The sequence below is a fragment of the Pristiophorus japonicus genome, chromosome 18, assembly GCF_044704955.1.
Source record: "Pristiophorus japonicus isolate sPriJap1 chromosome 18, sPriJap1.hap1, whole genome shotgun sequence".
NCBI lineage: Eukaryota > Metazoa > Chordata > Chondrichthyes > Pristiophoridae > Pristiophorus > Pristiophorus japonicus.
In genome coordinates this window covers 86,751,718-86,757,733 of record NC_091994.1, presented here as the reverse complement: position 1 = coordinate 86,757,733, position 6,016 = coordinate 86,751,718, and positions in this window count along the sequence as shown.

Sequence of the window (6,016 nt, the reverse complement as noted above, 5' to 3'; positions counted from 1 at the left end):
CAGGTTGGCCCGTCATGCAGCTCTAACATCATGTCAATCGTAGATAAGGCCATCTCTGACCACTTCCTCGTATTGCTCTCCACCCATATCCCCCTTCCACCCCCAACCCTACCTCTGTGTCCATCCTTGGAACAAACTTTCTCCCGACTCTCTTACAACTGCACTTATCAACTCCCAACTGTCCAGCCTTTGGCCCTCCATTCACTATGACATTTCTGCAGCGACTCAATCACATCCTCACCACCACTTTTGATGCCCTAGTCCCTGTTAAAACAATGACTCTCTCTCACCATGGCCATTCCCCTAGTATAGCCCTGATCTTCACTCCCTTAAGTCCAAGGGACACAGACCTGAATGAATATGACAGACAACTAGTTTAGCCATTCACCGCCAGATCGGGTCCTGCTCTCATCTGCCAAAATTGCTCACTATTCCAGAATCATTCTGGAAAGTGAAGATAAACCCAGGTTCTATTCTCTACTGCTATCTGTCTTTTTAGAACCCTTCCCCCAGTCTCCACACTCGCCTCCGACAATAAGTGTGAAGTGCTCATGGAGTTCTTTGTCTCTAAGATTGAGACCATTCATGCAGCCGCCTCTGCCTCTTCCCTTCCTTCCACTAGCCCATTGGGCCAAACTTCCTCTAAGGCCGCCCCCCCTGCCCTATCCCTGACCTCACATCTGTCTCCAGTTTCTCTCCGATCTCCCCCCATGACCTTTCCTAGATCCTGTCCATGTGACCCAGTTCCTGCTCCCTTGACCCTGTTCCCACCAAACTGCTGACCACCCAACTTTCATTTCTGGCTCCCATGTTAGCTGACATTGTTAACGGTTCTCTCTCCTCAGGTACTGTCCCCCTCTCATCTGCCGTCATCACCCCTCTCCTCAAAAAAACAACCCTCGACCCGTCTGTCCTTGCAAGCTACCGGCCCATCTCCAACCTCCCTGTCCTCTCAAGTCCTTGAACGTGTTAACGATCCGAAATCCGAGCCCATCTTTCTCCCAACTCCATGTTTGAATCTCTCCAATCAGGTTTACGACCTTGCCACTGTACCGAAACGGATCTCATCAAAGTCACAAATGACACCCTTTGTGACTGTGATAAATGTAAACTATTCCTCCTCGTCCTTGACTTGTCTGCAGCCTTTGACACAGTTGACCACTCCATCCTTCTCCAATGCCTCTCCACTGTCGTCCAACTGGGTGGGACTGCACTCGCCTGGTTCCATTCTGATCCATCTCATCGTAGCCAGAGAATCTCCTGCAATGGCTTCTCTTCCTGCTCCTGCATTGTTACCTCTGGTGTCCCCCAAGGATCTAACTTTGGCCCACTTCTATTTCTCATCTACATGTTGCCCCTTGGTGACATCATCCGGAAACACAGTGTCATTTTCCACATGTATGCAAATGACTCCCAGCTCTACCTCACTACCACGTTTCTCGACCCCTCCTCGGTCTCTAAATTGTCAGACTGCTTGTCCGACACCCAGCTCTAGAAGTGCAGAAATTTTCTCCAATGAATATTGGAAAAACCGAAGCCATTGTTTTCGGTCCCCGCCACAAACTCCGTTCCCTAGCCACTGACTTCATCCCTCTCCCCAACTTCTGTCTGAGGCTGAACCAGACTGTCCGAAACCTTGGTGTCATATTTGACCCTGAAATGAGCTTTCGACCACATATCTGCAGCATAACTAAGACTCCCTATTTCCACCTCGGTAACATCACCCGTCTCCGCCCTTGCCTCAACTCATCCGCTGCTGAAGCCCTCATCTATGCCTTTGTTACCTCCTAGACTTGACTATTCCAACACACTCCTGGCTGGCCTCCCACATTCTACCCTACGTAAACTACAGGTGATCCAAAACTCTGCTCCAGTGCCCTGACTCGCACCAAGTCCCACTCACCCATCACCCCTGTGCTCGCTGACCTACATTGGCTCCCGGTTAAGCAATGCCTCGATTTCAAAATTCTCATCCTTGTTTTCAAATCCCTCCATGGCCTCGCTCCTCCCTATCTCTGTAATCTCCTCCAGCCCCACAACATCCTCCCCCCCCTCCCTCCCTCCCCTCCCCAAGACATCTGCACCCCTCTAATTCTGACCTCTTGAGCATCCCTGATTATAATCATTCAACCTTCTGTTGCCTAGGACCTAAGCTTGGAACTCCCTGCCTAAACCTCTCCGTCTCTCCTCCTTCAAGACGCTCTCACACCTACATCTTTGACCAAGCTTTTGATCGCCTGCCCTAATTTCTAGTAGAGTGGACAAGGGAGAACCAGTTGATGTGGTGTATTTGGACTTTCAGAAGGCTTTCGACAAGGTCCCACATAAGAGATTAATGTGCAAAGTTAAAGCACATGAGATTGGGGGTAGTGTGCTGACGTGGATTGAGAATTAGTTGGCAGACAGGAAGCAAAGAGTAGGAGTAAATGGGTACTTTTCAGAATGGCAGGCAGTGACTAGTGGGGTACCCAGCTGTTTACATTGTACATTAATGATTTAGACGAGGGGATTAAATGTAATATTTCCAAATTTGCGGATGACATTAAGTTAGGTGGCAGTGTGAGCTGCGAGGAGGATGCTATGAGGCTGCAGAGTGACTTGGATAGGTTAGGAGAGTGAGCAAATGCATGGCAGATGAAGTATAATGTGGATAAATGTGAGAATGACCAAGAGCAGGAATCCTGGATGACTTTCCACCCCCCTCCCAAACCTAGTGGCATTAAGGCTTCTATCAGCACCCTCCTGAGGTCAGACTGGGAATCAAGCTCGGGCCATCATATTCTGTCTAACTCTCACCTCATGACTATGCAGTCAGTCAGGCCATGGACGAAACCAGTTTTTCTCAACAATTCCTTATTCAGTGGTAAAGAAGCATTTCGCAGTGCCTTAATCATAACCAAATATACTAAAGAGTTACAGTGATTCTGACTTAAACTGCTCAGTAACTAGGAACTCATACAGACACAACTGATATTGTGGGCAGGTCATGAATCAGTGTCAGTATCCAAAGCTTTATTCAGTGTTATAGGGTTGCTCACTGTGTAAGTGTCTAGAGTTGCTGTTTAGGTAAGTATTGTATAATTGTATAGAACTGCTTTGTATTCATCAGATTAATGGCTACTCACAGTATAACTAATTTCTTTGGTAACATTGAACATTTTCCCGTTATTTTCAAATGAAAAATGTAACACTCAATTCCCCATTCTATATTTTTCAAACAAGTAACTTAAAATTGCTTGGGAAACTGGGAAAAAAATGAAAATGAAGATCGGCCTTAAACCAAAAGCTGGTGTTCTTCGCCACCTTGTGGTGCTTTAGTAGTATTGCAATGCTTTCTCCTGAACCGACGAATGATTCACCTTTGCTTTTCAGGGCATGAGTTGGCACAACAATAATGTGCAGCAAAGGCAATTGTAACAAGGACAGATGGCTCACAAACTTCATTGCAGTGGTTGTCTGAAATACGGAAAAACTGCTCAGGTCACCATTGCCACCCCATTTTCACGTTCAATTCATTGATTCAGTAAGAAGCAAGGGAGATATTCAAGACCTGGAGGCAGTGCAGAGAAGGACCACGAGGCCGATTCACCGTGTCCGAGGGACTGAGTTATGAGCAAAACCTGGAGAAACTCAGACTCTTCTACCTTGAAAGGAGGCAAATGAGAGGGGACCTTATAGAGGTATATAGGATAGTCGTATGGGGAAGATAAATCTCAGGTATATAGGGTAGCCGTATGGGGAAAGATAGATCTCGGATAGTAGTTTGGCCAGGGCTGGATTAAGGACCTGATGGGCCTGTGGCAAACTGATCCAAATGAGCCTATAGTTACGTCTGTTCATGTTCATTACATTACGTACATGATTCTGATCATGAAAACAAAGGCCGGTATATTCAACAATGAAAGCATATATTCTGTACAAAGTAGATATATATTCTGGTTCTGATAACACAGTTAAATAATAACACAGATAAACGGTAAAGATCTTGTCTCTGCAAAAATAGGTATGTACATGTTAGACCAATAAACAATGTTTTCCTTGGTTTTGATTTTCCTCTCATTGGCTATTTTATTCAGCCTATTTGGGAGGCCTTATATTTTTGTTCCCTACATTTATTTGGTGGGTCTATGTTCTTTGGTGACCCTGGGGCTGCAGCCCCATCCGCCCCGTGGTTAATCCCCCTCCCCCCCCCCCCGCCCCCCCGAGTGCGGCACGTGCCAAAGTAGGGTCAGCAGATTGACAACAGACCCAGTTTGTTCAGCTAGATGTGCTCTGCCAACTTGCCCAGTGTGATTAAATTGTGCCATGTTGCTCTGCAGGTATAGAGGGCACCGTGCAAGGCATGGGAAAGGAGTGGGACGAGGGGTACCTCCTGGCACTGTGGCTGATGTGGCTCTTTGTGGTGCATCCAGCGCTCTTCCTTTGGCCATTGGGAGAAGTCTTCAGGTAAGGTGTCACCTCCCGGCTTCCTCTGCTCTTGGCTGCGTTCTGCCCACTGGGTGTTTGATACTATCCCATGGCGGCAGCGATATTCTTCCTCCTTGTCGCTCGGGTATGCCAACATTAATTCAGTGAAGATCTTGGATGTGGTTTTCATGAATTATGTGTGGCCAATATTGTAAATCACATCGAATAAAATAAATACTTAATCAGATAGGTCTGACTGGACTTGGTCTCCTCCTGCTCTTTATATGTAAGATAAGATGGATTACCTTGTGGCAGCCGACAGCAAATAATTGGCACAATCGAGTGACCTTTTCAAAATGGCCTCTTTCCCTTTTACAAATGATTTCACAGAAACACCAGCCCATTCTCCCTGATCTGATCTCTCTAATGGTTTCTGTAGTGTCTGTAAGCACTCTAGTAATGACTCCACGAGGCAAGGTATTGCACTTGAACTGTTGTGACCTTAGTCCATTTATTGCAGCTCCTGAGTGAGGTTACAGTAAGGTGAGCTCCCTTTTATACCTGGTTATCTGCAGTGTACAGGTGACCTCTAGGTCTCCACCAGTTACACCCTCTGGTGGTACAGGCATATTGTATACAGTGTGAAGATACATTCATTGGTCTTATGTAACTGTACATTGAGTGTACAGGGTATATACATACACAACAGTTTCCCCTCTGTGGCCATTTTGCCATTATTGCCAGCAAAAAGGAAGCGTGGCTCACAAAGGTTCACTTCCTGTTCAGTTGATACATTTGCACAAATTCATCTAACGTCTGATGTGATGGATCAATGTCTCACCACGTGGCACAGTGATAAACCTTGAGCTGGTGCCCAGGAGTGTTTATTCTTGCCAGGCCGCAGGCCCACGTTTGCTGGTGGTGCTTTGCCACCTTGCCTAAGTGGCCATTCTTTCCCCGTGAGCCTAGGAATGTTAGTAAGGTATTCGACATTGTGGAGGGGATGTCGTGGATGAGTCTGATCCTATCCACACTCAGTCTTCGCACAAGGGCACATCTAGCAGAAGTCGCAGGTTAGAAGTCAGGATCAGGACGCTTGTTCACGTTTCTCCGTCAACCCCTCCGATACTTGAAACCGTCAAAAGCGCCCTTACTTGTCTGAGCTCAGCAAAGTTAACACTGACCAGGGATCTGCTGGTCTCAGCTATATGTTGTCTTGTGGTTTCCTATGAGCACAGCAGATGTCCAAGTGTCATGGTCTTTATTCTAGGTGGGAGGGAGGACAGAGCGAGAACTGTTATACTGGCAGTGCATCATAGTGTTACCAACACTTGCGATTCTCCAATTCTTTTTTTTTTTGATTTTTCACTATTATGTTAAAGGAAAAAAGACAGACTTGCATTTATATAGCGCCTTTCATGTTGTCCCAAAGCCAATGAAGTACTTTTGAAGCCTCTGTTGTAATGTAGGAAATGCGGCAGCCAATTTGCGCACAGCAAGCACCCACAAACAGAAATGTGTTAATGACCAGATAATCTTTTTTTAATGATGTTGATTGAGGGATAAATATTGGCCAGGATACCATAGTGCTATGGGATCCTTTATGTCC